Source organism: Aquila chrysaetos, chromosome 18 (assembly GCF_900496995.4).
Source record: "Aquila chrysaetos chrysaetos chromosome 18, bAquChr1.4, whole genome shotgun sequence".
In the NCBI taxonomy this organism is placed as follows: domain Eukaryota; kingdom Metazoa; phylum Chordata; class Aves; order Accipitriformes; family Accipitridae; genus Aquila; species Aquila chrysaetos.
In genome coordinates, this window is record NC_044021.1 from 28,206,111 (window position 1) to 28,225,087 (window position 18,977).

The 18,977-nt window shown below is 40.0% G+C and overlaps 1 long non-coding RNA gene across 2 annotated transcripts in view; it reads right to left on the reverse strand.

Moving 5' to 3' along the window:
- The window catches only part of LOC115353116, a 50,204-nt gene extending 43,214 nt beyond the window's left edge, over positions 1–6,990 (reverse strand). For both annotated transcript variants that reach the window (XR_003927433.1, XR_003927432.1), the window contains exons 1-2: positions 6,954–6,990; positions 4,146–4,290 (exon numbers count right to left, since the gene is read on the reverse strand). This is a non-coding gene — a long non-coding RNA (uncharacterized LOC115353116). The remainder of the gene's footprint in view (positions 1–4,145; positions 4,291–6,953) is intronic.
- Between the last annotated feature and the right edge of the window lie 11,987 nt (positions 6,991–18,977).

The following is an 18,977-nucleotide window of genomic DNA, read 5'->3' on the forward strand; positions in this document are numbered from 1 at the left end:
TGTCTTCATCTATTACATGAAGCACTGGTCAAGAAAAAAATGATATAAGGGTCTACCACTCTTGCCCTGCTCCTGGGTAACTCGCCCTAGAAGGAGTCTTCATAGCTTCAGCAAGGAGCCACGTATTTCCCACTGTAAATAATGGCAGTAGAATATGCTATCAAAATCTATATTTTTAAGCACTGAGAGACAATTACATCAGAAGAAAAGAAAAGATTAGGGTGGAGATAGAGAGGGGTGCAAAGATTGTACCGGGGAAAAGAAAATATAACAGATGATCATACTGCCTTCTCTGCAACAACGGCATCTGGCTGCTTCTGGCTGCAAATGAATTAGATACCTCCATCGGTACCCAGACAGGTCCACAGAAGGAAACCACATATTTCAGATACTGGGAGAGGACTAAGGATGTTGTACAGACAGGCTGGTGGTTGGAGGAAGAAAATAAGGGGCTAAAAGATAGGAATTCATCAAGGGAAAGATGCTAGGTAGCAGAAGAGGAGGGAGGTCACTGCTGGCCAGAGACTGCCTATCAGAGACTGATAGGGCAAGATGGATGAGAAGGAGGGAAGGTAGTAACAAGGAACTGAGGTTTTAAAAGAGAAGGAGGAGAATGAACAAGCCCCCAAATGACAATTAGTTAAGAAGGAAACTCGGAATGATGTGGCAAGCCCACTAAGTGGACTTCGAAAAGTAAACTGTGTTAAGAGGCCAGTAGTAGGACAGAGGCAGGACTGAGGCAGAAAAGCCTTTGGCAAGAAATGGCAGAACAACAACAAAGTCTATCCTTAAAAAAATCTAAAGCTCACTATTTACTCTTTAGAATGCAACAAAAAGATCAGAAATTCCTACATCTCCTGCCCATATATCTCTGTGAAACCACTGAAGAAGCATGCCATTTATTGTTAGTCCACATTGAGAATTTCTATTAGCTATTACTAAACATCATATGCTCAGCTCGAGTAGTAGGAATTTGTTGATTCAGTTTAAGGGTGCCAAATCTTCTGAAGAACCATGAAGAAAGAACTCATTGGTAACATATAATGGAGAAAGTAGAGAGTGCTAGATTGTTTTTTTGCAATGCAGAAAATTATATACAAAAAATCATACAAAAAAATGAGTATGTATCCTATAGTACACTAAAAAAAGAACATAACCACAGTTGTAGAGACAAAATGCTTTTTAAGACTATAAAATGCTAGAACCCTTAAAGCAGTGTCTTTGTTAATATTAAGTCATTGCATATCATATTTTTGCATAGCATTCCTGCCAATGTCTTGCACAGACTGGGTTCCCTGACTCCTGTGATACTGCTGTAATATCTTAGCAAGTTTAAAAAATGGTGTCTGTATTTTTGATATGTAAATGTAAGCACTTATTTTTAGCTAATAAGCTATTGCCACAGGGAAGTACAACATGAGAAAACATTTACTTTACGCATTACACGTTACACATACTTACACCAGAAGTATCTCTGCAACTCATTTCTGACATTATATACTGGCTTTTATACTTTATTTTCAGTGCCCCATGTGCAAAAATAAAATAAGAGTTGAATCACAAAAAGTGGAATAAAAATAGATTGGTTCACCAGGTTCTGATAAAATCAAACATAAAATCAAATTTACTCGTAACTAAATTAGGAATGTTTTACTTGGGAAATCCCCTAAAAATCATGCAGATAAATTGACATCATTAGTTTAATTCAGTTTACCCATGCTGTTTTGGTGCATTTTTTTAGTCATGGTGTGGCTAACAGAATATAAAATATTCAGTTATACTTTCATTATCCAATGTAGTTGCAAAGGAAGAGAGACACTGTTGTCCTGGTTTCAGCTGGGATAGAGTTGATCGTCTTCCTAGTAACTGGTACAGTGCTATGTTTTGAGTTCAGTATGAGAAGAATGTTGATAACACTGATGTTTTCAGTTGTTGCTAAATAATGTTTAGTCTAAAGTCAAGGATTTTTCAGCTTCTCATGCCCAGCCAGTGAGAAAGCTGGAGGGGCACAAGAAGTTGGCACAGGACACAGCCAGGGCACCTGACCCAAACTGGCCAACGGGGTATTCCGTACCATGTGACGTCACATCTAGTATATAAACTCTGGGGAGTGGGGGCAGGGGAATCGCTGCTCAGGGACTAACTGGGTGCCGATGGGTAGGTGGTGAGCAATTGCACTGCGCATCATTTGTACATTCCAATCCTTTTATTATTGCTGTTGTCATTTTATTAGTGTTATCATTATTAGTTTCTTCTTTCCTGTTCTAGTAAACCATTCTTATCTCAACCCACGAGTTTTACTTCTTTTCCCTATTTTCTTCCCCCATCCCACTGGGTGGGGGAGGGGAGTGAGTGAGCGGCTGTGTGGTGCTTAGTTGCTGGCTGGGGTGAAACCACGACAACTGTGAGCACAGAAATACCCACAGAGAGGTTTCCCTAGCAACAGGGAGCAGGAATGTGCTGACAACTTTCCAAACCTTCACCAAATTACTGGTGGCTCACCACCACAGTCCATAGATGAGAAACCTATTGCACTGATAAAAGAGACTCATTTAAAATGTAGCTGATGTTGTTTCCCAGACATATGTTCCTTCTCAAATCTTTAAGAAAACACTCTTTGAGAAAGGCTGTGTGTCTGGCTGAAGATGTTTCAAGGGGCAAAATCTTTCAGAAAAAGTCTGGGTTATTTACTTGCAGAAAGTCGGACCTTGCCTAAGCTTCCAACTTGGTTGTCAAAAGTTGGAGAGCCACCACACATCACTCACTGAGGTTCTCCATGGCATAACGCAGACAGGTCTGAAGGCACTCCTCTTTGGCCACAATGCAGACCAAGTGCATCAACTGCACTGAGCACAGTGCCAAGCTTGAACAAGTAAGTATTGTTCAAATGCCAGATGTATTATCTTGGCTTCTGTGTCTCTTAAAGGCAATCCCATAGTTTTTAAATCACAGCTGGCTTGCACGGGACCAGGCTGGAGTGAAAAAACCTTCTCACAAGGAAAATAATTTTGGGTTTCTAAGGTATTAAGTTGTTACAGTGAATTTTCCTTACTCTTCCTATGTATACCTGCAAAGGAGGCAACACTTCCTTCTGTGTTGATCTACATCCATCTACTAATTTATATTGTTCCCATCACTGTTTCAAGGGAGCCTCACAACATCTCTAGGATCTAGAGAGGTCTTATCCTAAAGAATCTACAGAAAATGGGTATAAACCCAAAGTACTTATCAGAAACAGCCATCTATTGCCAAACAGTTCTAGCATTTTGCACTGCAAAACATAAACTTGACCTGTTGCATCTCCTATGTGCTTATTTATGTTACTGACTCTAAATGTGGAAAGTAAATGCCATACAGCAGTACCCTCTCCTGGAAAAAACTCTGCTAATCATTCAAGAATCTTTTCCTCAAACCACAACCATCATGATCAAGTGCCTGACTAACTGCAAAAGCCAGTGCCTCCGCACTGCAGTTGAGATGCTCACCCAGAGTAAATTCATGGAGAGCCACTCAGAGCTGAATCCAAATTAAACTGAGCTTGAATTCAGTAAAGACAAATAAGGGTTTGTTACCGTTCCAGGAATTTAATCTCTTCTACTTGCTATTGTAAAACCAGAGTGCATTTTAAGTTAGCACAAATATGAAAGGGAGGAAAAAGTGATGAAAAAAGACTATTCCAAAATGTGGTGTCATGATAGTCAGGGTCACATAATAAGCTTCCCATTCCCCCCATCATCTAGGGTCTCCAATCTGGACTTGACCCACTCAGCTTTTGGCATCTAAATTAGGAATATTCCTTGATTTCCTCTGCAATTAGTGGTGAGACATGTGCTCTTCAGGTAATTCATATTCTAGATGGGCTGAATCATCTTCTGGAGAGGTCCTTCCCTCCAAACTCTGAGCAAACTGAGAAAGTGCCTCATACAGGTGTACAGGTTCAACAGTGCCTCCACAACTTTATGCCCTTCTAAATCTCCATAGAGCTAGAAACAACATAGCTCATACTGTTTATGAAATTGATAACTGTTGAATTGTTTGCATTTGTATCCTTTTTATAGAGGGGCAGACTGTGAAGAGAAAGTAATACAAGAGACAAGAGAACAATTGCTGTGTTTGAATCCTAATTTAGTTCTGGAATCTGTTACCTTCAAAGTGGAAGCCAGTGGCATTCAAGGCAATTATCCCATCAACATATTATGTGCTCTGATTGTGACAGCAACACAATGATGGCATTGCATTTGCAGGGCTGGTCTCAGACAGGATGACAGATGGCATCTCCATTTCACAGTGCTGTTCCCAAAGAGATTTAAAAACCAGATGAGTAGCTTTCAAAGAAGATAATGTTGAAGTATAAAAAGTGATGATTATTCAGGCAATTTAGACAATGTTAAGCTGCAGCCAATAGCTGTCAATATTCACTGGAGCTCAGTCTCAGTCCTTGAAATCCCTGAGCAACACCTTTATTTTAAAGATGAGATGACTGTGAGGCACACAAATAACAGTGTAGCAAATATGTGAAGGTATAAGACCAGCAAACTCAGATGTTTGCTCAGCCCTTTCTGCTCTTCAGAAAATCTGCACTTGCTGAAAGGCTTTTAAAATCTGTAGGAGTGGTGTGAATTACCTGACTGTGGAATTTCACCCACAGAAAAATGGAGTATCTCCATCCTGTCTGAATACTAACCATGCATGGCATGGCACTATGATAAATAGGAATAACATCACAAAGATCCACAGAGACCAAACATTATATTCAACAATTACTTATGGACAGAGTTGACAAAAGCAACATGAAGACATTGCAAGGAATCATACATTCAAAGCAAGCAAGCCTAAGCATTCTGCCTGCTAATCCCGTAGTACAAATCTGTGATGAAAGATTCCTTTGAAAGCAAACATCTACTTTTCTGATTGTTTTGGTAAAAATTTTGAGGACTAGTAAAATTCTTATATAAGAAATATTTCCCAAATTGAACTAAATACTTCCTATGATACTGAGCTGTTTCATTGTGATACACAGTACTAACTCGACCAAACCCAGAGAGCTAGAGCAGTCTAGGAGATTGCCACACTTTTGAGTAAAACTACCTAGCCGGATATCTCTGGGCAGATCTGTGAGGGTAGAAATGGGCCATGAATCCTTTTTTTCTCACATCTCAACAATCTACAGTCATTAATTCCTTTGTCTAGTGAGTACATTTTTAATATGTCTGCTGAAAAAACTACTCACCAATGTGAATTAGGGAATCACAGTCCATTCTCTAGAAAGTAAATACATTTCTCAGTGCTTTCATTCATTTTTTAATTGTGAGAAACGATCTAAAAGCATCATAAGTCAGGAAAAATAAAGATAAATTAAGATCTTTCCAACATTTTTCAGCTGTCCTGGTTTCAGCTGGGACAGTTAATTGCCTTCCTAGTATCTGGTATAGTGTTATGTTTTGGATTCAGTATGAGAACAATGTTGATAACACTGATGTTTTCAGTTGTTGCTAAGTAGTGTTTAGACTAAGTCAAGGATTTTTCAGCTTCTCACACCCAGCCAGTGAGAAGGCTGGAGGGGCACAAGACATTGGGAGGGGACACAGCCAGGACAGCTGACCCAAACTGGCCAAAGGGATATTCCATACCATGTGATGTCATGCCCAGTATATAAACTAGGGGGATTTGGCCTGGGGGCAGACAGCTGCTCAGGAACTAACTGGGCATTGGTCAGCAAGTGGTAAGCAATTACATTTTGCACCAGTTGTTTTGTATATTCCAATCCTTTTATTATTATTGTCTTTTTGTTACTGTTATTATTATCATTATTATTTTCTTCCTTTCTGTCCTATTAAACTGTTCTTATCTCAACCCACAAGTTTTACTTTTTTTTTTCCAATTCTCTCCCCCATCTCACTGGGTGGGGGGGAGTGAGGGAGCAGCTGCATGGTGCTTAGTTACTGGCTGGGGTTAAACCATGTCACGGCTTATAAGATTCAATAATCTTGATAGTTTAAACTATATATTTTCTAAATAAGCAGCAGGACATCAACCAAGAATAAAACAATATTCTCATACAGAATCTACCCAACACACCTTTAAAGGGTTGATACTTTGCACTTCTAATATCGCTTCTCTAATGCCTTAGGAAAAAAGCAAAGCATAAGAAAAACTACTGGAGACATATATCTGAAAATAATGATTACCTTTTTTTTTTGTAAGTTTAAGAAATGCTTAACTCAACTTCATTGCTGTACAGTATCTACAATTTTCCTATGCATTTTTTCCTCTGTACACTCAAGACTCTCCAGACTTAAATTCTCCCACTTTTGTTTAGTCATCTAAATGAGATACCCGAATTAGAAATAAAATCTGCTTTGATTCCCTTGACAGTTATTGGTAAGAGATATGCCCTTCAGCTGATAATGAATTTCATTATTAAAAAGCTCCCTGAATTTCAAAATGTTTATCGTGACCCTGTCTAATGTCATCTTCATTATTATGAAGTAGCACTGATAATTTTGAGCTAATACAAAACAACTTTAAAGCATGTGATCAGTGGATTTTATGGACAAAATCATCCTGTCCTCCAGAGTAGCAAGTAATCTTCAATGAATGCAGTTTACACCTGACGTGGTTTCAGCCCAGCCAGTAACAAAGCACCACACAGCCGCTCGCTCACACTCCCCCCCGGCCTCGGTGGGAGGAGGAGAAAATATAAAGAAACGCTCGTGGGTTGAGACAAGGACAGGGAGGGATCACTCACCACTTATGGTCACGGGCAGAAGACAGGCTCAACGTGGGGAAGAAACAAAATCAATTTCATTTGCTACCCGTCGAACCAAACCAAGGATAATGGGGAGTAAACCCCAACCCGAGAGCAGCTTCCCTCCCGCCCTCCCGCCTCAGCCCCACTCCCGGTTCTCTCTCCCCAGGGGAGCAGGGGACGGGGGCTGGGGTCGGTTCCTCACCCCTTGTCTCTGCCGCTCCTTCCTCCTCGGGGGGAGGAGGACTCCGCGCTCGGCCCCTGCTCCGCCGTGGGGTGTCTCCCGCGGGAGGCAGCCCTTCACCAACTGCTCCAGCGCGGGTCCTTCCCGCGGGCTGCAGTTCCTCACCAACTGCTCCAGCGCGGGTCCCTTCCGCAGACAGGGTGCGGTCCTTCAGTCACAGACTGCCTCAGCCACGGAGGCGCGGCCATTTTGGGCGGCCTCCGCTCCCCCGCTCCCCTCCACGGGCTGGGGGGGACAGCCTGCCGCCTCACCGCGTCCTCCCCCGCTCCTCCTCCTTCCCTGACCTCGGTATCCGCAGAGGGGTTCCTCTCACATCCCACTCCCCCGACTCACGGGCCGTTCCCCTCTGGAATCTGCTCTCCCAGAGGCGCGACCGCCGTCGCGGAGGGGCTCGGCCTGGGCCAGCGGCGGGTCCGGCTCCGAGCCGGGGGAGCTTCCAGCGGCTTCCAGCAGGAGCCGGCCCTGCGCACCCTCACACGGTACCAAAACAAAAAAAACCAACCCGCGCCACACAAACCCATAACAACACCCCACCCAGTAATGAAATAGAGAATTAGAGAAATTAGAGAACAATTATGGAAGGTTATCAAATAAGGCATTGGGGAAGGAATTGTATTTTGAAGCAATCTTTTGCATTGATTAAGGAAATACTTGTCATTAAGAACCTAAGAATCCACCTTAATTCATTCTTCATTTCACCTTCATTCTAGCTTATTATTACCAAACCTCACAAAACATGTTAACTTCTTCTGAATTCTTTGAGATGCTTTAGCAGCCTAGTAGTCAATCAGTGATGTTTAAGACATTCAGTTGGAAGTAACAATAATCTAATGAAAATTTATTTTGCACTGGACTTTCTAAAGGATATGGCTGTCTGCTTAAAACTGAAGGACCTCGGAAGTAGCAGTGACTCGCTAATCAGACACTCGCATGAATGGACAACTAATTTGTTTGATCTACTAGAATAAATTTAAAGAAATTATAATCTAATTGCCACATCTTATGTGAATCCTACATCTCACTGTATTTGACAATATATACTGAAAAAATATATACTGAAAAAAGCCCACCGGGGAAAAGCATCAGAAAATGTAACTGAGCTCTGTCCCTAGATTACTTAACCATTCTCTGCTGTACTGACTATGAAGGTTTGTTTACATTGATCCTGAGTCAGCTGGTGGGTTCCACAAGCCACCTAACCTCCAGTGAAAAGAAATAAGATAGATGTCAGAGGAAGTGGAGGGAGGGAGGGAGGGAGAGATGGATAGCACCTCTGTGTGTCCCTTCCCATATTCCCAACAGCAGATGTTCCACTCAGAGCCCCAAACTCATCTTTTTCCTAGGATGAACATTCTGCATTTTTAGACCATGCTGGTAATTTTCTCCCCATCAACTTAACTGAATACATAATGAACATACAATATGGTATGTGGAGCTACACAGCTGAGGTTTCATGTGCTTATTGCTTTCGTTCATAAGCTCTAAGCATTATTATTGTTATTTATTTTCATCTCAGTACATGTAAATAAAAGCTACAAAAAAGGGTTTGTGCAGCAGATCAGAATAGACTATCATGATTCTTTCTCACCTTAAAATCTGTGAAGAAGTAAATGTTTGGCTGGTTCCTTTTCTCCCCATTGACCCCCAAATAATAATACAGCAAGTACATTGAGAGTTACCAAGCTATGTTCACAACATACAGACACTAGTATATCTTTTAAAACTGCTATAGCAAGAGTTTTGCTAGAATTAGGTTCAAAAACCTTTTTTTCTGTTTAAAGGTCGGGGGATTTTTGGTAAGTGCTATCAAATCCACATCCTTATTCAGATTGCACTGAAGTTTGACATACCTCCTAAGGCCGCATAACTGTGTTAGTGTTTCAAACTGTGGGGATGTTTCCTCTAGGGCGAGTTGACCTTTCCCCCTGGGGAAAAAGGAGAGGGATGCCACTATCCTCCCCACCCCTCTTCTTTGACTTTCCTCAAGTAGGGCTCCTGTTCCAACTGTGCAGGATTTCCCCCTTGTACAGACCTGGAAATTTAAAGGGATCCTTTAAATTTAGCTGGCTACTCTGGCTTCTCAAATGCAAAACTGTGGATTAACCCTTACATACCTGCTGCACAACTCCTACTGTTAACATTCCTTTCTTCATTAAAAAAAAAAGAGAGAGAGAAAATAAAAAATCCCTATCAAAAATCCTTCACAAACACTAGTGACTTTTCACCTTCACCTAAGTGTTGAAAATACCAATGCCAAGAAGAATATTGGGTACTGCTACTGCTTTTCACAGCTTACAGGAGGAATAATACAGAAATTAGTAGCACTGAAGTGAATCCTACCAGGCATCTTAAATCATGGACAAACTTTCCTTTTACAATGACATCAAAAGAATCTGACAAAATCAACTTATTTTCCTAGACCACCTCATACCACAATCACTGACGTGAGAAACAGGTGGGAAGATACACGTAACTACCAGCAATTACTGGGTTTTGGTGCAGGAGATGAAGGCAGGTTGTTTATACAATGTAACAAGTGCTGAAGATAAAAAGTAAAATGCTGTGAAGTATCAATGGTGATATAAAGACTAAGGCTTTTTGTTTATGAACCTTGCGAAGGCAGGAGCAACACAGACTGGAGGAGACGTTGTGCTCAATTGTTCTGCAAGTCTCTTCAGATTTTAATGAGTTACCAAGGACTCCCCCTGCTAAAGTAGAGCGGTCCATTCACAGCCACTGTGGGAACAGCAGTGGTGGTTTTGGTTAATGCCAAAGAATCACTCGGTATTTTCTTTATTCTGAAAGGATGTAAAGAAGAGTCATTCCATTCAATTTCATTTTAAAGGAATGCTGACTGTTCGAGCAAGTATTTTATAAAACAGCATAAAGCCTTCTTCCTTTCATACTCTTCTCCAAAATACTAGGGGCAAAGAGTGAAATACTCAAAAATCAAATGCTGAAATAATTCTTTTTTAGCCATCTTCATTGCATTTAACAAAGATTTTCCACTTTTTAAATTTGGACAATGACTACACATTGATCAAGAACATTTTATTATTAATTAAGATACACTATTTAAAGTCAAGCACAGGTGAAATGACCACTATTAATTCTTCCTATTAAGGTCTGCACAAGCATTTCTTTCCCATAGTTTTTCTGGGCTACAAATTTCCTTGTACTACAGGTTGCCTGATGAAAATCCATCATACGGCATTTAGACACAGGGCTCTGAGACAGGCTTGCCCTAGCTTTGGGAGGTCTGATGATGCTTCATTTTGCACCAAAGCTGCAGGTGCAGTTGTAAGAGAAGTGTGAAGACCAGCAAACCCCTTTCCCATACTGTCCTTGTGGGCTGTGCCAGGTGATGGAACTGTTGTACTTGTTTGCTCACAGCTTATTGTGGGTGAGTTGTAACCTATCATTATTCAAAAGAACATGGCTGAAAAAAAGAGAGTGATTTATCTTTCTTAATGGTATTTCACTATAGTGGAAAGCCATCCAAGAGAGGAGCAGATGGTCCTTCCTTACAGAATGTGCTCTTGTGGAAGAAGCACCTGCACAGCAGGCTGGGGCAGGCAGAAACAAGGACGATGGCACAGAGAGTGCCTCCAGGTTAAGTGCAGCTTGCAACTTTTCTGAAAGGAGCAGAGTTCAGGTCTGCAAATGGATGGATATTCACAAACCCCATCTCTGTTTGCATCAAGTGACATGGAGCCCCACGCCATGACCTCGTTGCAAGGGCTGATGGAACGGACAGGAGCAGATGTGCCCAGTCCCAGTCACTGCCCCAGCTCTCTAGGTCTCTCCTTAATGCATAGCAGGGCCTCATTATATGTGACCTAAATAATGGCCATGTTAATCTGGCCTCTAGAATACTTTGGAGCTGCTCCTCTCTTGTCATACAGCTGCAACTGCTTTTACAATAGCGGCATCTTGATGACCCTGAAAAGCTTGCCAGGCAAGTGGAGAACAGTACATACAGCCTTCACCTGGTATCCTTCTTGCCACTGATATCATGGCATGCACTGAAGTGATGTAGTTTTTCCTCTGCCTTGGTAGGAAACTACTATAAAAAAACCCTCCTTGCACATTACCCACAACACCCTTCCAAGAAGCAAAGAAAACCACCAATTAATAATACAGTGTTTAGTTAGTTGAATAGTTTAATGATGCCCTTTCCTCATTGATTACTACTGTGCTGCTACAAGGCACATGTAAAGGCACAGTAAACTAAGGAAAAAAACAACATAAATATATGCCTGTACATATACACATAAATATACACATGCTCCTTAGCATAGTTCCCGTATTTCACACACAGAAAGACTCATCTAACTAGACTCTGAGTAATCACAATGACCACAAAAATCTTTATCATTCTAGAAGGTGCTGGACTTCTTGCCACACTGTAGGCTCCTCAGATTTATCTGTAACACAGGCCATATCACATGATATCATGGCATGCACTGAAGTGATGTAGTTTTTCCTCTGCCTTGGCAGGAAACTACTATAAAAAAAAAACCCCTCCTTGCACATTACCCACAACACCCTTCCAAGAAGCAAAGAAAACCACCAATTAATAATACAGTGAGTTTTGGCAAAGCAAATCAGAAATAGAGAGAGCAACTGTATTTCAGCTTTTCATTACTGAAGCACAGCAGAAGGAAGATGCAGAAACTACATGTTCCTACAAAAGTGACCTCCATGGCATATCTGAAACCCAAGACTAATGGTGGCTAGATGCATAAGTGACTACTGAACTGACTATGAACACCTTAAAGTTAGATGATGTCTTTTAACATTAGGGATACCAACCAACGCATTATCCAAAATTATGGGAGTATCCCTAGAAAATACATAGTACTTTAGTGCGAATAAGGACTGCACCGCAGAAGGAAATCTCCTATTTCCCCCTTACTTACTGTGCTTTGGTTTGTGCCACAGTGTAGCCCCAGAGCATGTGAACTAGATTCATTCCACATGAAACTAAACCAAAGCACATCTCATCATGCCAACGCCAGGGCATGCTTAGTCAATAGGGCCATCCTTGAGTTAATCTGAAGTAAAATCTTTGAAATACACATAGTGTGGATGTCAGATCCATGGCACTAACTACTTCACTTCACAAATTCATTCTGATTTTACCATAATACTTGCTACTGTTGATACAGTCACAGACCATCAAAGCCAAAATTCATCTAGGGGTTTCATGGACTGATTTATCCATCAGCCTAAGCAGGAGTAGGTCAACTTAGATCGTAAATTCTGTGGGGAGAGAAACAAATTTTTCTTCCATATTTCCTGGGTGTTCAAATCTATGAGGGGCTATAAGTGTTGATCAAATTGCAATGATGTACCAAGATAGCAAGGATGGACAGCAATAGCGTTAAATCTCCCCAAACAAAACACAAACGCACTTTCAGGCACTTCTTCAATGAGACTTTTTAAAAGGGCTAAAAATATACATAAAAACTAAAAAAACCCCAACCAAACCAAAAAACCACAACGCTCTTACTTTCTCTGTTCTCCTTATTTCACTTTTTACTCTTTCTTTGAAGTAGAAATACCTAAAATGGTATCCTTGAGAATTTATGGGAAGAAGATCAGAAGATCAAAAAAGAATGAGTTTTTACACTAGAATTACAGACTTGTCAATTTCCACTTCCAGAAAAAAACACTGGAACAAATAAAAAGTCTGTAACCATATAGTGGATTACAAAATGATGAGCAGCAAGTTTATATGAGTTTGTCAAGTACAATATCCCCATTCCTCCTGTGACAGGAAAAGCAATGTAACACAAATATCTTGCCTTCTGTTAAGGCTCTTGACTGTGTCATATGACTTTTCATAAACAAAACAAGAGAGTGTCATAGAGGTTACAAAAGAGTACAAAACTGGTTGAAAAAAAACCCTTACTTATAATGATTACTGGTCATCATTACACTAGAAATCCCTAAACCTGTCACTCCTCAGTATTTTTGTTGATAACCTCCATTACGAAAAAGAGACTATCCTTGTTAAAACTGAAGATGCTAAACTGAGAATGACTATCAGGAACCTGAAGGACAGGCTTAGAAAATGATGTTCCTAAACTGGAAAAATAAAAATTGTCTGGGGATAAAAGAAAATATCTCTGTATCATTAAAGATAAAGAGCCTATTGTACTAAAGAGAAAATAGTCATGTAAACAACTGCCAGATGACAGTTTTTCAGAGCAAAGGATGATGTTATTTTGAATTGGAAGCCAAGCAAGAACTGAGCAATATGTTGCAAAATATGCAAACAGCATGAAAGGCAAATACATCTATATATGGATACCTATAGGGCCTGCACAAACCTTTAAGTCACCAGAGCCTTGGCAAGGCCTCTGCTGGAATATCATGCCAAGTTTTGGCCATGCAGTGAGTGAGCTAGAAAATGATAACTGGGAACAACAACTGAATCGCAAAAAGTTCCCATTTGTTCAAAATCCAGAGTGGAGATGGGAAAGGAGTGGAGAGGTCATGAAGATAGGAGAACAGTTTTCAATGTGTTTCTATATGACTCTTACAAAGAGGAGTGGCATTGTCTGTCCTCCATGCTGATGGGGAGTGTCAAATACACAAGGGAATATTCAGATTTGCTGTCAGGAAAATAAGGCTAAGGCTAGCAAAGCACTGAATTCTTGAGGAGTTTCAGGGTCTTTAAGCATCAGAGATCTTTAAGGATGGGTTAGACACGCCCCTGTCCAGTATGATACAGCTGATACTACTCAAGTGTGGTAGGGAACAGAGTACATGGTCTCACTCCATTCCTTTTAGACTTATATTTCTATGACAGATTTTGAGATGATTCTAAATTAAAAATGGTAATATCTGTTTTTTCATCTATAACCAAGAGTTACAGATCAGAAGTACCTATTCAAAAGTTTGGAGGGTTTAGGAGAGCACCTGCACTACAATTTTCTCCTCTCAAATGAGTCAAGATGTTCAAAAGACCTTAAAGTTAATGAGATTTAGGCTCTTTACTATCAAATCCCCTGAAATATCTTCTAAGTTTCCCTTTTGTTACTAGTCAGCAGGAGTTAAAAGCATGCATGAACTGTCCAAGAGTGTTGTGAACCAAAGATGCGTCCATTAATAAAATAATGCATAATTCCATTTAGAATAATCTTTGTTGTCTTAGTGAGGTAAATAGCAGATTTTTAAACTATTTGTCATTATTATATTTCTTGGTTTTCCTTGTTACTTGACTGTCACTGTAAAATAAACACTGAACTTGAATTTTATTGATCTAAAATCCATCTAGGATACCAAATACACAGTCATTCATAATTAACATTCTTTCTAGGAAGGCATTTTACCATGTGCATTGTGTAACTCTAAACTCGATTTTTCAATATAGTCTTTTAACCACAAACTTTTCTTCTAGTTGCTGCCAAAAGTTTTTGGGAAATGTCAAATGTATTTGACTTGGTTTTAAGTTATCTCAACTTTTTTTTTTTCATTCTTCCAAATCTTGAAGTGCCCAGTATTGGGGTTTTACCCTAAGAAATATTAGGTTTAGGACAAGCAACAGCTTGATGCTGTTCTAGTATGCAGAGGCTCAGGACATCACACACAGACCAATGTGATCAGGTGAAGCCCACTTTACTAGAGCATCAGACATCATTTTACACATTGGTTACATCCGTACATGCCTTTAGCTATTTTACTATTGGTTACACACATTATTCACGCACTGTCCACGCGCCTAGTTACACTTAATGATTGGTTATATCAACACTGTACATGCGCATAAACATAAGACATAATTGGTTATACTAAAACATGCGAGACTTGTCTCAGTCTAATTGGTCAAGATAAACTGCCGAATTGAGGTTGTTTGTGCCAAGTTCTCTTTATCGTGGAATGCGCACCTGTGTTTTTCTAATTGGTATCTTTCTTATTTTTGTCTTCTTGTTTATTCTGTTCAAGGCCTTCTAAAGGCATCTGGAATGCTCTTGTGACCGTTAGCTAAATATGTTCCCACAACACTAGTACTTTAAAATACCATCTGATTTGGATCAGCAGTGACAATCAAAACTATTAAATAATCCCAAAACACTGAAAAAAACTGTATTTTTTTTTTACTATCTGTGCATCTCTTGCTTTTAATATATAAACACCAGTTTTTCTGAACGTTGAAGTAAACAGAATGTTTGCTAGTGAATTCAGTGGGATTGGACAAGTTTCTGTTTGTATCTTACTAGGCAATCCATCCTCTCCAAGCAAATTACATTCAACTGACACTTTACACTACTGACACCAATAATGCAAATCATGAGGAATATTCTCAGTCAGCCAGACTGAGAGTGGAAGACAAATTTTGTTTCTGAGTGAGTATATAATGATTCAGCTTAAAATCTCTACCCTTCTGAACTCAATGGAAAATCTTTAGCAGGCTTCAATGGGACGAGGATTAGCCCTCCTTTTCAAGGTGCCCAAAGATGTTCTGAGTTCAGCTATCCTGAACACATCTTCTCAGCAACTGTGGAAAGAGAAATAGATTTTTTACTTTCCTATTTTTAATGAACATAAACCTAAATATAGATATCTGCCACTGGTAAAAGTACATTCTGCTAAAACTTATCATTCGCACACTAAAAGGTTATTTCATTGGAACTGTATTTTGAAATAATCTCCCACAGTGATAAGACCACTTTGCCAAGCTTTAGCTCAGAGCCAATGCATACAACTGAGTTATACCTCCTTGGAATAAAAGATTTATAATGGACATGCCAACAAAACCTTACACTACACTATCTCTGTGCAACTGTATTGATATAATAAGACTTTATTTTATTTTCTTGAGATCTATAAGATTAAGGCATAATCATAAACTCCCCTGTGACAAAAGATAAACTATTCTCATTGATCTCTCAGAAACCAGACCAATTTTTGGATATTAAACAGTCATTTACAGCAGCAACAGGTATATTATTGTTCCAATAACACAATGTCAATGACACGCTGATTTTCAGAGACACACACTGTAGTGGTCTCTTGAGAAGCCTCATTAAACTTCTGGCCCAGACAATAGGGAATAACAAGGATTAACTAATTGCTTGAGGGTTATCTTACGGATTTTGTTTTGGTTTGCATTGATTTATATGAACCCTTCCAAAAGGCTTATTGGCATCTGTTAAGCAGGTCCCAAAACTACGGATTGAATGAGGATTTTTGTTGCTATTGTTATTCTAACATTCAGAGCAAGGTAATAGTGCTTCAGAAGTCTTTTGCAGCACCTTTCAATAAATTATGTCAATCCTTACTAATGCATTAACTGTTTGTTTAGGCACAGCATCTGGATGATTACATTAGATGAAAGATATATAGCTTGGCAGTATTACTGAATGTGTCATTCCAATTTACCCTTTTCAATTTGTTAGGATGATTTTATATGTTTAGTTATTGCTCTTAAAATTCCCTATCCAGACAGTGGTGCTATTGAGTGTAAACATGATAAAAACATGCATTAAGAATCAACCTGTGAAGCAAACAGCATATAATCTAAATACTCAGGAAGACAGAGAAGAGTACAGAAAAATTTCTACCCCAGCTTCAGAACACAGATCACAGAATTTAGCAGGGGAAGTGAGTTAGAGCATTTGGTACAACTTCAGCTCTGACGTTACTATTGTAATTTTCATCCAGAACACCTTGCCAATGATCATACAGGAAGCTTAAGAAAAACACTGTAATTAACCCCAAATTTCTTCTATCTCTGGGCAACACTGTAATGACAAGAATACCCTCCCCTTTCCTCTCAGATAAGACCATATTTCCATCATAGCAACAACTCTTTAGCTGAATAAGACCCCAAGAAATATGTATAACTATAGGGGATCATATTAAAATTTCAGTGGAATGAAATCATGGCTAAGTTCAGTGCGATGAATCCTTTTCCTAGATAACACCTTGAAATAATGCTATGGAGTTTGTTTCAACAACATTGACACAATTCTGATTTTATTTTTAGACCAAGTGTACGTTTATAAGGGTTGACATCATTATTATTTCAGCAAAAGGCATGGACTCTGAATTCAGAGGTCACGTGGCCATCTTTATAATGACCAAACTACCAAGCATGAAGAGTTTGAACTTCTAGAGAAATAAACCCCTAAATTTGGAGAAATGTTTGCAGGTATTCTGCTCAAAGGCTCTTTAATACTGTGGGAGAGTTTCTTCCTAGGGGAGACATTTGAGAGCACTTAAGTTACTAAAAATGGCTTCTGCATTAGTGTTTGGCTGAAAGTGAGTGGAATTTCAACCTCTTCTTTAGCTGGTTTGTGGTGTTCTGTCTACAGAGAACTTATGACAACTAGAGATTGCTGAGACAGTAAATGAGGTCCAGTGCCTTGCATATGTCTGTAAAGCAAGTAGTAAAGTAAGAGCACAGGAAAATGGTGGCACCAGGTCGGGCTTTGCGTGGGAATTAGCATAGCAAGTGTGACGGAGTTAGCAACGGTATCAGTGCGAGTTCTGTCTCAGTTGTGTTATGCCTCATTGCACTAATTCAAAAATGGACCTGCAGAAAGGCAACCCTGAAATGACAACATTGCACGGATACTGCAATCTTTATATGTTCAGAGAATATTATATATGTTAACTTAGTTATAAACAGTAGAGATCTGACTTTTTAATTTCAAACATGAAGCCAGTCTTTTCCAAAGCAGTCCACATCTAAAACAAACAGAAAGCAATTTTAAATCTCATTTCAGAGTGAAACTGCTCAGCTGCCTCAACCTTAAAAAAAAGGAAAAAAGAGCGTCTTGAAACCATCAGAATAGCTACTGAGACTAGTAGTGGGTGATTCCTCTGATAACAGAGAGGAGACATTATCATAACATGGTACTTGAGTGCAAATCATGCTCTTAGTTCTTAAGTAGGATTCATTTCTGAAGTCAGATAGGAGCTGTCTTTAAAAATCAATGATATGATGAGATCCACACAGGGAATTCTGCAACCTCTGTGAGCCACCTGTTTCAGTGCTTGACCACCCACACAGTATTTTATTTTTTTCCTTAGGTTTAAATGGAATTTCTTGCAGTTCAATCTGTGCACATTGCCTCTTGTCCATCCACTGGATACCACTGAAAAGACTCTGTCTCTGCCTTCTTTACTGCCTCCAACTAGGTACCAATCCACATTGATAAGATCCCCCCTGACCCTTTCCTCTCCAGGCTGAACAGTCCCAGCTCTCTCAGCCTCTCCTCATATCACAGGTGCTTCAGTCCCTTAATCATCTTCATGGCTTTTCAGTAAACTTGCTCCATTAAGCTCATGTCTCTTTTGTACTGGGAAGCCCAGAACTGGACATGGTGCTCCAGATGCGGTCTCGCCAGTCCTGTGTAGGGGGAAAAATAATCTCCTTTGACCTGCTAGCAATACTTTTCCTAATGCAGCCCCAGAGGCTATTGGCTGCCCTTGCTGCAAGGGCACATTGCTGGCTCATGTTAAACTTGATGTTCACTGAGACACCCAGGGCCTTCTCTGTAAGGCTGCCTTGCAGCTGGTCAGCCCCCAGTGTGCACCAGTGCCTGGGGTTATTCCTCCCCAGATGCAGGACTTTGCATTTCCCTTTCTTCAGCTTCATACGATTCCTGTTGGACCAATACTTCAACCTGTTGCGGTTCCTATGGATGGCAACACAACCAACTGCTATATCATACTGATATCTGGTGTACCCCCGCCAGTTTGATATCATCTAAAAACCTGTTCAGGGTGCTGTCTGTCCCATCAACCAGGTCATTAATGAACATGTTAAAACAGTATTGGCCCCATAATCAACACGGGGGTACACTACTATTGACTGGCCTCCAGATGGCCTATCACAACCCTTTGAGACCAGTTTTCTGTCCACCTCACTGTTCACTTACCTAGTCTGTGCTTCATACTTTGTCTATGAGTATGTTATGGCATACAGTGTAAAAAGCCTTCCTAAAGTCAGGGTAAACAATATCC